The sequence below is a fragment of the Phodopus roborovskii genome, unplaced genomic scaffold, assembly GCF_943737965.1.
Source record: "Phodopus roborovskii unplaced genomic scaffold, PHOROB, whole genome shotgun sequence".
NCBI lineage: Eukaryota > Metazoa > Chordata > Mammalia > Rodentia > Cricetidae > Phodopus > Phodopus roborovskii.
Window position 1 is genome coordinate 1,675,917 of NW_026126646.1, and position 13,658 is coordinate 1,689,574.

The following is a 13,658-nucleotide window of genomic DNA, read 5'->3' on the forward strand; positions in this document are numbered from 1 at the left end:
AGCCAGGGATGTCATAACACCTGGCGTCAATGCTTGCTGATCTAGATGTCACTCGGCATCTGCCGTGTGGGTGGAATATTGATTCTTGGTGAGAAATTGGATTGTGTGGTCTGGGGCAGATGAAGAAGGACTCAGGTGGCTTTTTTGACACGAGCCTTCCCGTCACATCGACTGACAAATGCACATGTTAGAGGTGACCATGTGGCACCTTCAAGCTTCACTGTTTACAGGCAAAAATGGAATAGCAATGGGTTGCAGCCTTCCCTTGTCAGCCAGACTGTAAAGACTTTGCAAGCGAGTCGTCTGGTGGCTCCCAGCCTTACCTGGTGCCCCACCCCCACAATGGTTCTTATCCATGTTTGTTGGTTACATGACTGAATTAATTAACAGCATATTCCATAGCAGGGTAGCTCTTTGTCAGATAAACTGCTGTTTTTTTATGTATGAAAAAACTCTCACTTTTTTGTGTTTCAAAGCATGAGATCAGGAAAGTGATACATACACATACATACATACATGCACACACACATATACACACACATACATGCACACACATCATACACACATATACATGCACACATACATATACATACACACACAATGTGCACACATATACACATGCACACATACATATATGCACACACATACATAATATACACATACACACACATATGCACACACATATATACATGCACACATACACACATGCACACACATATACACACATACATGCACACACATATGCACATATACATGCACACATACACACATGCACATACATATACACACATACATGCACACATACATGCACACATGCACACATACATACATACACACACATACATACATGCACACGCACGCACACACAGAACTTTTTTTTACAGCTTGTAACTCTGGCTAGCCTGGAACTCACTGCTTGTAGACCAGGCTGTCTTCACATTCACAGAGATTTGCCTGCATCTGCCACTGCCTTGAGTGCTGGGATTAAAGACATACACTGCCACACCCAGCACACGAGATTTTTGTAAGAGAGAAAAGAGAATGGGAGGAGATGTTTGGAAACGGTATCTCTGATGAAATATTAACATTCATAATTCATAAAGGCCTTTGGCACTGTAATATCAGTAACTTCCACAGAGAAATACCAAACAGTCCTAGGCTTGTCTGGACCAGAGGGAAGGAGGAAAGGGGTGTCTTCCTGTTAAAGAGCCTTAAATATCCCTCCAGTACTTCCTAACTGAGTCTATTTAGACACTGTCTGTTCCTGTGTCCCACTGCAGGAGACAGAAGTGGCACCAGGAGGAAGGGACACCAGTGGGAAGACACTAAACTAAAAGCCAGGAGCAGTGGGGGGCGTGGCTTTGGGGTTGCAGCTCCTCTGTGGGACTGGGGAGCGGCCAAGAATTCCAGCGCCCAGCTATAGATGCCATTCAAGGGGCACAGGGAAAGCGTGGCGGTTCTCTTTTGCATCCCTGAGCTCTACTTGCTCATTGCAGCAGCTGCAGGCACCGGCTTTAAAGATGCCCACCAGGGCCTCATCTTGCCATCGCAGCTAGCAGAATTAGCAGGTTTTAAGGAGGGCTGCCGTTTGCACCTCCTGCCTCACCTCTACGTGCTTTCAGCAGGCAGCACCGGCTCCACACCCCTGCATTCACTAATGTTCTACCTGTGTGTGATGAGATTCCTTCAAGGGGCAGCGGGTGATGCTAGCTGGCGTGGTGCAGTGTCCTGGAACTCAGTACAGAGAAATGGGTTCCATCAGGATTCACCCAGGGAAAGTTTAATCCTGTGAGCTCATTGAGCAGGCTCAGAGAAGCACTTGGCAACCTCAGCCTATGTTGGGGTTCTTTCCTTCCTTCCTCCCTTCTTCCCTCCCTTCCTCCCTCCCTCCCTCCATCCATCCATCCCTTCCCTTCCCTTCTTTTTCTCCTTTTCAGACAGAATCTCATGTAGCCCAGGCTGGCCTCGAAATCACTGTGCAGCCTAGGATGACCCTGAGCTCCTCATTCTCCAGTCACCACCCCCCCTTCCCCAGTGTGGAGATTATAGATAGCCATGCTCCACCATCTGAGGTTTATTCCATGCTGGGGGTGGAACCCAGAGTTTCCAGCAAAGTTCACCTGCTGCACCTCATCCTCAAGCACCTAGATTTATTGCACACGCCTTGTTTGTGGTATGGTGGACTCCCAACACCCCTTCCTGAGTTTGGGATAAAGGTGAGCTGCCTGGCTAACACTACCTTTAACTACCCTTCTTCACGGAAATTGCAGATGAATTGGGAGCTGGGGAGATGGCCCAGCAGTTAAGAGAACTGGATGCTCTTCCAGAGGATCAGGGTTCGAGTCCCAGCACCTACATGTCAACTCATAACCATTTGTAATTACAGTTTTATGGGCTCGCATAGCCTTTTCTGGTTGCTGTGGGCCCCAGAACACATGTGATACACAGACATGCATGCAGGCAAAACACCCATACACATAAAATATATTTTTTTAATTGCAGTTGAACAAAGCTTTTTCTAGGCATTGAGAGGGACACAGAAATGGGAACTTGGCCTTTGGAAAGATGACTGCTCTTTCTTTGTGGATATAAATTCTGTCCCGGCTGTGATAAGTGTCTGCTGTGGGGATAAAAGCTCCAAGTCTCCGATCCACTCCATGCAAGCGCAGCCATGAGGCAGCTCAGTCCGGGGGCGGGGGTGGAGAAGCCTGCTGTATACGATGCTGTAGCTACCCAGGGTTCCTCAGCTTCTAACTCACAGGACACAATTATGTGATATCTTTCCCCCATTTTCAGTAATTAAAAAGTTTGTGTTTCAGAAGCATTAAGTATCCACAGAGCTGAGCTACTGTCCCCAGCATTTTCCTCCAAAATGTTTTCATCTCCTCCAACAACATGAAACCCTGATTCACTGTATTTAGGGTTTAGTTTGATGCCCTCCTAGTTCAAACGTATGGGAGCAAGGGCCGTTATCCCTTCATTTTTATGGCGGAATAGTATTCCACTGTGTGGACACACCACGTTTTGTGGGTCCGTTCATCTGCTTGTAGGCCCTTGGTTGTTTCCACATTGTCAACACTGCTGTCCGAGCAGCCGAGCTCCTGCTGACTTTATCTTTAGGTCTCTGCATAGAACTGGAGCAGTCAGGTTGTATAGCAAATCTATGTTTAACTTTAACACGTATTTATTGTTTATTTATATCTTTGTGTGTACGCTTACATGAATTTATGTGCACAGTATTTGTGTAAGTGTTGACGGAGGCCTGAAGATGGTGTGGGTTCCCTGGAACTGGAGTTACAGGTGGCTGTGAGCTGCCGTGTGGGTGCTGGGAACTGAACCTGGGTCTCTGCAAGAGCAGAAAGTGCTCTTAACCACCAATATTTAACTTGTTAAGCCCCCCTTTACTGGTTTCTACATTCTATAAGTAACTACCACACTTACATTCAATGCCACACGCTTACATTCCTTCTGTACATTCTTGGCAACATTTGTTATTTACTTTTATATTTGTCTCTTTGAACCCCGGGGCCTTGCATGTGCTAGGCAAACCCCCTACCACTGAGATGCATCCCAGATTTTGAGTGTTTAGAGCTGGGCCCAGTGGTGCATGCCTGTGATTCCTGCCCTTGGTAGGTTGAGGCAGGAAGAAGGTGAGTTCCAGGCTAGCCTGGGCTACATAGCAAGACCCTGTCTCAAAAGAAGAAAAGGGGGGAAAATAGGGTCTGGGTGTTTGGGGTGTGCATCTCAGGGGTACAGCACTGCTTAGCTGTAGCAAGTCCTGGACTTAATCCTAACATCAACAATAGTCATAGTAATAGTAATAGTTTTAATAGTTTTGAGTCATGCAAAATCTAAAAGGTGAAAAATTATCAGTAGACACAAGGGGCCCATGTGAAGAGAAACCAGCGTGTGTTTTTGGTCGTGAGCCTAGCCTTTAATGGCTGAGCCATCCCTCTAGCCCAAGGAACCCATGTGGATCACCCAACAACTTACTGGGCCCCAGAAAGGGCATGGCTCAAGGACAAGTTGCAGCTAGGAGCCCCACACAACCTCACTGTGAAGCTTCAACCACGAAGCCCTGAGGCTGTCTACTCCAGCAATACTGAAGGTGTGTGTGTGCATGTGTGTGCGTGTATGTGTGCATGCGTGTGTGCGTGTGTGCGTGTGCGTGTGCGTGTGTGTCCCGCCACTCTCCTTCCTCTCAGCTCCACAGCATGGGTGTGGCCTCCTCGCCTGCCCTAATTAGGAAGGGCCCAGGCCAGGAGCACACAGGTCTCTGGGTGAGCAGGTACAGCTCTGACAGGCATGCCACCTTGGCTCCAGTCCCATGCCTGCCCTCCCCTAATCAGGCTGAAGCTGGTGGTCCACAGAGACCAGGAATCCTACTCTTCAAGGAGCTCTTCCTTCTCTTTAAAAACAGCCTTTTAATTAGATTCTAGTTATAAAAAAATTCAATCTGCTTTCTCTTTATTACTCTTCTGCTACTTGAGATTGTGCCCTTGGTGCTTGAGAACTGTGATGAGCAGAAGTCATCAGACAAAAGCAGGCACATTCAAAGAGCCTGTGTAAAACAAAATCACACACACACACACACACACACACACACACACACCGCCACCACCAACACCAAATCAACAACAGCCTGACACCCCGCTAGAAGACTGGCATTCCTCACCGATTTGGCAGTCCCTGGAGGCCACTGGCCCACCTAACGCTAGTTCTCCCCCTCCCTAGTGACAGACCCTTGTTATTCTTCTGTGTGCCAATGGTAGGAGCTGGACAACTGTATTTCCAAGCTCCTTTTGCAGGTGAAATGACCACATGCCTACATTCTGCCCAACAAAGGGCAAACAAAATTGATCAAGTAGAATTAGGAAGAGGGCTTGCTGTTTGTCTTAGCTTTCTTTTTTGCATGCCTCTCCTTGTTTGAGATGCTGATGAAACCGAGAGTGAACCAGCCTCTCTTTTGGCTCATGGAGTAAAAATGGAGTCTCGGGCTAAGGATGGCAGAAGAGATGGGTGGAGGAACCAGGGTCTCTGGTGACAAAAAGGAGCCACCCTTAACTACCAAGAACGGTTAAAATATTTTGACCACTACAATATTTTTAAAATTAAAAAAAAAAGTAAATGTATGTGTTTATTTGGGGACCAGGAGTCAGGAAATGCACATTTGCCAAAGATACATGCCTGGAAGTCAGAGGCAACTTGCAGGAGTGTGCTCTCTCCTCCCACACTCCGTGTGTCCCAGGGAATGAAGCCCGAGCACTTTTACCTGCTGGCCTATCTCACTGGCCCCTCATCAGCATTTTTAGTGAAAGAAATTAGTTCATGCTGAATTCACCCTAGCTCTAAGTCCCTCTACGTGCAACCCATCTGCAGACAGAGGTAGACCCGCTTTTAAGAGAGATATTTGCTAAATGAGGTCCTGAGGACAGGGTCTAATTTCTCCTCACTGAGGTCTTGCACGGTCTTGAACAAAGAGGCTAGGATGGACAGAGGGACTCCACCAGGGTACTTGGGGAGATTTTTACCTTCGGGCCAACAGAAAGCCTCAGGAGGAAATGGTTCCACCAATACCTTCCTCGGGAACTCCCAAACCCCAGAACTGTGAATAGGAGAGGTTTCTGCTGTCCAGCCTGTGGCACATTGATATAGTAGCAGGAACAGACAGAGACAGGCGTCGGGAGAAAAGATGATGGGAAGCCAGAGTCTGGCCAACAGGGAAGCAGCCATGATAAATCTGTGATTGTTGTTGTTTGTTGAGGGGCATCTCTCTCAGACTAGACAGTTTCCTGGTGAAGAATACACACAGCCTCTGTCTACACAAGGGTACCATCCCACTGAGGCAAGACAGGCATGCATGAGCCAGGGAGCCAGGGGACCCAGGATAGCAGCAGATGCCAGGCTTCAGGGACTATGGCCAAAGACTCAAGGAGCAGAGATATGGAAAGAGTCAGGGGCGGGTGTGTGTGTGGGGACTATCAGCTGAGAGTGTGAAGGCTAGATCTTGCATCCTTTGGCCTTGGCAAGGCTTTATTCTAACCTGAGGGCCCATTCTAAAGGAATGAGGGATTGCAGAGTTAGGGCTGCAGAAGCCAGCATTCCCAGCTTGTGCATTAGGACAGGGTAGGGTGCATCAGAAATGGATAGGGGTGCATCAGGACAGGGTAGAGCTAGCTACCTCTATGTCTGTGACCAGCAGCTGTGACTCAGGGTTGTAAGAACCAGCATTTACTCACAGTGCCACAAGAGAATTTTGCAAGTAGTGTGGGGAACACAGATTGACCTGGAAGTGAGCAGTTTGACTCAGTCCCATAGAAAACTCCAGAAGATGGCTTCTCCACTTATTCTAAAATGCTATGGGTCCTATTGTGCTCCTGGATATTGCTGTGGGCTCAGTAGGGATGAAACTGTCCCACATCTTGTCCCATGGCAGGGAGACAACATGTCAGCAAAAGGCGGGTTCAGGGGACGTTTTGGTACAGATGAAGAGAAGAAGAGATGCAAGGAGGTACTCAAGGGCCCTGGAAGGCTGCCTTGTGATAAAAATAGCTTCCATTTGGCTACTGGGGCCTGAAGATGCACCCACCATTCCTTTTGTAGTTAAAGTGTCTTTGTTCTTCTGTTAAATGCAAACTCCCTTGGGGAGAAATGCTCCCAGAAGCCAGTTAACTTCCAACATCCTAGCAAAACAGTTTAACCCTCAAGGAAGTGCAAGCTGAACCTAATTGGGTTGGAACCAGGGAGGCAGCAGACTCTTGTGGGCAGAGCTGTATTTCTCCTCTGCTCTGCACATGGCACCTGCTCAGTATAAACAATGAGCAATCGAGGAACCCCGAAGATGCAGGAGCAAGCTGGTCTATCTGCTCCTTGGACATGCGTGGTTCTACTTGAACATATCAAGAGCCGTCAATGCCTGGGATGGAGGAACTCGGAGGGGTCTCATCAAGGCATTGGGCTTTGTCACCTGGTAGTCCTCGGAGCAGAAGGATCTCCATGTGAGGTCATCACAGTAATGACATAAGAGACCCAGAAGGAGAAAATCATCATCTTCCAATGACCCTGACCACCTGTTCCTGGTAATGGTGCTTCTGTGTGGGTGGGGGAAAGCTAAGGATGCTGAGGCCATCGAAGGCTTTACGCAGCACGAAGAGAAAGCTGGGATCCATTTAACTTTTTCCACCCCCAATCCAGACACGTGGTAATCCACAGACCAGGGGACTTTTTATGATCTAAAGAGAAGAGACTCTCCCAAATGCAGGGGCACTGTAGACTTCCCATGGCACTAGCCCTGGGCTACCGGAGACTGAATGTCTGCTTCATCCTCAAACGGGACAGCCCAGCCATTGACCCTGAGCATATATTTGCGAGTGACCTCCCACCAGAACTCCCCCTAGCTTTAACCTGGTTTTCCCCAAGTGTTACTGAAATATAAGCAGCCATAGGGTTGGTGCCCGCCAGCCCACAAGTGGAGCCTGGCTGTGGCTGCCTGGAGCCCCTTCGTGCACAATTCCTCCTGTCCTGTTGCCCCAGACCCCCGGGCGGGAACGAAACAGCACACATAGTTTGTCTTTGTATCAGGGTCCAAGTTGACCGAATCATTTTTATGGCAAAGTTCAAAGATTTGGGGGCCCAGGAGAAATGCAGTAGTGCAGCTTACTTCTATCCAGATGACTGCAGGTAGCCCTAGGTTTCTGTACATTTTTACTTCAGAGTGAATGTGCCTGCTTTTATTACCTGTGTGACCCAAACCTGTTTGTGCCTTGGTTCCCCTTTCTGTAAAGTGGGGTGACAGTGGCACCCTTGCAGAACGTTGTAGGAATCGAAGGAGTCAATGCCAAAAACACAGGGAAGGCCACCATGTGGTTTTAGCCACAGGGGTCATGACCTGTCACTGCCCTCCTGGAGACTTTGATGGGGGCCAGTAGGTCCCTCTCATGCTGCTGTTCTCATGAGAAAATTCTATGCAAGGTGCAGAGAGGTAGATTATGGCTGGGTCTAGCTAGAACCTGTGTGTATGTCCTGGCTGGGGAAAAGGGTCTTGGCAGATATAATTAAATTAAGGACTGAGAGGGCCTGGAGAGATGGCTCAGTGGTTACAAGCACTTAACTGCTCTTACAGAGGATCTGGGTTCTGTTCCCAGATGCTACTTGGTAACTCACAACCCTTTAGCTCCAGGTCCAGGGGATCTGATGCCCTCTTCTGACCTCTGGGGGCTCTTGCATGCACATCATGGTGCATGTAAACTCATACAAGGATACACACACACACACATAACAATAATAGAAACCTTTTTTTTAACTGAAGGACCTGGAGATGAGATCCTCTTGGATTAGGCTAGCCCTAAACTCCCATTATAAAAGGAAAGGGGTGCGTTCATAGAAGAGATCAGAACACTACACTGACGTAAATAGGGCAGGAGCAAGGTGGTGACAATGGGCAGACAGATCCCTCTGTGAGTTCAAGGTCAGACTGGTCTACAGCGCAGGACTGCACAGAGAAACCCAGTCTCGGGGTGAAGGGGTTCAGGGTTAGGGAGGAAGGAGTGAGTCTATGAGCCGGAGCGGGCCCCAGGGCTGGAGAGACACTGGAGCTCTGTCTGTCTATACAAGACCCCTGGACCAAGCTATCCTATCCGCACCTCCACTTCAGATTTAGGCTTCTTGCAATGGGGAACGATACACTTTTGTATGTCAGGTAAGCTCCCTACCAGTGAGCCACAGCCACATATGTTTCTGTTGTTCTGTGCGTCCATATGTGTGGTCAGTTTTAGGGAAACCTAAAGAAAGAAATGTAGACAATATCATACAGTTCACATGCAGTAGGAATGAAAAAAAACAATGCTTGGATCACCGTGCATCTGGCCACCTTTGGTCACAGAACAAACACTTGAATCTTTCCTGTGTTCAGGCAGTGGGAATTCTTGGGCTCTTTTGGGTGTCACTGATCATATCACTAACAGGAGGAATCTGTGTAGCACAGTAGAGATAAATGTCAAGGTCATCTGAGGTCACAGCCAAGGCAGATCACCCATCCAAGCGTCTGATGATAAAAGCAATAAGAGTTCTACGGGACCAAGAAACCAAAGACTGCAACACTGGCCAAGTGACCTTGAGGGGATCCTGGCAGTTCTCAGGTCTCGGGTTTCCTGCCCACAAAAGGGAAGATTTGACTATGTGCTTTCTGGGTCCATTCTGCTATGGCAGAGACCTCAGGTATGACATGACAAGCATGTCACGGGTCTCTGCGGCTGTCCTCCCCTCAGCCAGGCGGTGGGGCATTGCAGCAATGTGGCTATGTCCCAGGCAGCTGCAGGCTGCAGAGGAGCCCCTCCTGGTCTCTTACCTGGGGGCTGAAGCAGACACAGAGTTGGGACAATTGTTCCTACTGAGTTTTACTCTACCGTCCTGTGGGTATGCATGTGTGTGCATGTGTGCACACGCACGCACACGGACAGACATATGCACACGAGCACCTTCTCCTTCGCTGTCCTTTCTCATACTCTTGAGTTTATAATAAATTCAAAACCCGAGAATACCTACATCCCCCTCACGCTCTGCCATCTCTCTGCTGTCTGTTCTGAGCAGTCCCCCGTGGGTTATAGGGGAATGAGCTATTTAACCATATCTGCATTTAAAGTGCATTCTCTCCTGGAACTTTCTCAATTAAATCCCCGCCTCAATCTTAGATGATATCGACTATCGCAGAGGTGGGAACACAAACTTTAGGAACCGAAGACACCTCAGGACAAGACTAATGCTTGGTGGCCTCTGTCTGCACATGTTTTGAAATGTTTCTTTTTAGCAGAAATGCAAAAACAGGTGCTTCCCAAACGGTTGAGAATGTGCTGGTATGCAGAGAGGAGCTGGCCTCTCTCCCACTGCTGGACATCAGAAGCACCCTGTCTGAAGCCAGCAGACTCACCTTAGCCTCAGAGCTGGACATCAAGCTGCAGTTCTGAAACAAATCCCACCCTTTCGGGAAAACTCAAGGTTCAGGATTCCAAAGAGCACCTCATTTCCCCCTTCTCTTCATCTTCATCCTCTCCAGGTAAGTAAACCTACCAGGTAGAACAAAGCCTCTCCTAAGCCTGGCATGCAGGGAGGAGAAGGCACTAGAGATATGCCTTAGGAGTGGGCACCCTGCAGTGTCAGGGTTTAAATTAAACTGGGGAGGGATGGGGGAGGCCAGCCCCGCCTGCATCTACTCCCCACACCCAGCTGACACTTGGATTTTGGGTCCTGCCTCTTCAGCAGCAGTCTGCAACTTGCGGCCACCGGGACAGTTCAGCAGCTGAACAGGAGAGAGAGGTAACTTTTGGGCAGGGGAGGGTGTGCTATTGCCGGGTGCAGTTATATGGGTTCAATCTCTCCTCTGTCCCTGCACTCTGCAGAAACTCTGGCTTCAATGAACTCCATCCAGGCTCTTTCTAGCATGACTTGCCAACCGAGCAGCATACAGAAAGCTGAGTCAGTTGCTCGCGGGAGTCAATTTAAAAATAATTTTAAATGCTATTTAAACTCTTTGGGGTGAAAAAGCAGGGGGTGTTCTTTCTCGTGTGGGCTTCACGTGTGTGCATCTTGCGTTTTAATTAGCTGCAGAAAATGTAAGTTTGTGGAGGAAATCATGAGGGGGGGCGGGTTATAATTAAAAAAAAAAAAAAAAACTACTCCATTGCGGTCTCCGCTGCAGTCCCAGCAGCCTGGTTTAACTGCGGAGGCTCTCGGTACAGCCTCCTCTCTTTACCCTTGCCAGAGTCTGGGCGTCTGATCCCTGCCTGAAGGCTGCTCCAAGCTTCCCCCCAACAGCCTCATCTCCTTGCCCACCCACCCTCTGCAGAGGACCCGGGTAAGTAAGCTGATGTCGGGGACAGCTGGGGTTTGAAGGAGAATTTGGACACTGCAGCTTTAAGAATGCCGTACTGCGAAATCTTTCTCCTTCAAGTGACTGCAGAACCTCAGCAGCCGCTGCAGCAGCGGGAGGAGGTGGCTGGAGGTTGGGGGGGGGGCGGAGAAACAGGGGGACCCACTCCTGGATGGGTCAGTTCGTCGGGTACCTTGACCTAGGATGCACTCAGCTCCAGGCAAACCCGAAGCGGTTGATCTCTTTCTCACACGCTGGGGGCGGGGACCCGGTGGACTTCCTGATGAGTTTGGGCTCAGTCCTGCCTGGGTGCCTGCTTGTCGTCTGCTGCCTCGCGTATTAGTGTGGCTCGCTGGCTCTTTAAGACTTGTGCGGTAGAGCTGCTGGAGCAGGCTGGTCTAAGCTGTTGTGATTTTCAGTCCCGTTTGCACTCCGGAGACTCAAAGGCAGCCTCCATGCCCTGTTCATAGAGGGTGCAGGTTTTATTTATTTATTTATTTATTTATTTATTTATTTATTTATTTATTTATTTATTTTCTGGATTTCCTGAGACGAGTGTTGGAGGGAAACTCAAACAGAATGATTTGCTGTTCCTGGGGCAGAGGCTTACCGGTGAAAGAAAGGATGAACCCCTTTGGTCGGCAGCTAGTGCTGAGTGGTGGGTGCCAGGGAGGGAGAGGGGGCCCCATGAACAGTTCATCCTGATGGACTCACCTGCACAGGGAAGGGGATGAAATGCATTCTGGTTATGGGTTCTTTCTGGGGAAGGTCCAAGTACCCTGAGGTACCCAAGCTGTGTCTCTGGTACCCAGACTTCTGTGCGCCCAGCCAGAGCACCACCCCAAAGCTGAGGTGCCAGCTGGCAGAGTTCCAAGCTGGTACTGCTGGCGTGGCATCCCAGACACAGTACTTGGGTCCAGGTCTGCATTGGACATGATGTCACAAAGTGCCAACTGGTGACATATGTCTGACCCTCTGAAGGACTCAGTTCCTTGTGATTCCTCTTTCGACCAGGAGGAAAAATTCTAGGTCTCATCAAACTTCAGTTCAAAAGCTATGCAGCAACCGTCTCAGACATAAATTACCCATGCAGCCTCTGAAACAGCAATTGGGCATTAGCTGTTGAGCCGACAAAGGGGAGCTGCCTGCATGACATTCTGGGTTTGCAACTCTGCAGGGGTCTGCTGGCAAGCACCCTGGTCACACCACACATTTCCCTGCAGTCTTCAGGGAAATGTTCACCTCCAGACAGATATTTTATGGGTGTCAGAGCGCATGCTTACCTTGCCTGGAAAAGCACTCGGGGTTGAGCAATGCCTGTTGGCTTTGTGCACACTCTCCATTCTCCTTCCAGACCACCCTCTGGGTCCATTTCCCAAAATTCATCCCCTGTGTATTTAAAACTGTCTTTGATCTCTGCCCACTAATCAACAACTTTAATTCTCCAGGCTAATCCCTTTGGTGCAGTTGGTTTTGAGCCAGGCCAGTGCATTTGTACATATCATCAGAGTCCCCCATGCCAGCATCTTTTGAGGTCAGCATCCTGTGGTCCTAAGATGGTCCTCATTTGTGTATCACTAGGCCCAAATCTAGCTCCTCCCTGCTCTGCCTCAAACCCCAGAAGCTACTGGGGTGTGTCCTTGGCTCTGGGCTGATCATTTCCCCTCCTTGGAGAGATGAACATCTCTGTGACCTCACCAATGCCGGGTAGGGAGCAGGTGAGGACAGAATGGAGCAGGTCTGGCCAGGCAAACATTCTCCATTCTGTGCCTTCCTGCAGCATGGATGACAAATGGGTGCCCTTTCTATGGGTAATTAGCCAAGGGAGAGGCCTGCAGGTATCAGCTGCAGAGCAAATGCCACCAGTGGGTCCACTCTCCTCCTAAAGGGACGTCAGATGAGACCGAAGTTCAGAGTGGGAGCAGGTGACCCAGTGGTCAGCGTTCTGTTGCTGTTAGGGCTCTTGAACCAGACGGTACATACTGCCAGTGTCAAATGGGCAATGTGGCAGCTACCTAGCATCTCTAAGTGTCTTACTGCAAGAGGTCCCTGCCTCAGACAGTCAGAGTCAGGGCAGAAGTGACCACACCAGCCTGGGTGAGGGGAGGATGCGGCAGAGGTGACACAGCATCAGATCTTAGGACAGGGGCGGGGGCTGCTGAGACACTGCATCCGATCTTAGGACACCCTTATGTCTCAGCAGCCAACCAGGGAGCCACTGTTGAGAGGAGAGCTGGTCCCACAAGCCCTGTGTCTCCCAGGTTTCTCAGACAGAAAATACAGTGCAGGTGGTGACAACCTCCACGCCATCTGAACCCGGTGACCCCTTTGAGAGACCAGCTGGCTTGGGGGATGTCTCGGATCTCAGATCTTCACCAGTGTTGTAGGTGGGGACTTCCAAGGCCTGGGCAGAACTGAAAATCTCTGTGTGTGTGTGTGTGTGTGTGTGTGTGTGTGTGTGTGTGTGTCCCCGTCCCTGTGTGTCTCCCTGTCTCTTTCTGTGTCTCTGTCTCTCTCTGTGTCTCTCTGTTTCTGTCTTTCTCTGTGTCTCTCCCTCTCTCTCTGCATCATCCAGAATCCTCAGAACAGTGAATTATAGTACAGCAAGGCTAATGAGGGGAAATGAGGCTAGCACAGTTTCCCTGAATCAGGTTGGGGGGGGGGGTGCAGTAGGATGCTGAAGGCTGTACACTCTGGTCCCAGGTCAAAGGGAGCCATCCATCCTGTGCACAGGCTCCTGGGACACTTCATCTGCACCAGCGCTGACTCAGGGCCCTTTCTCCAGCTCTTCTAC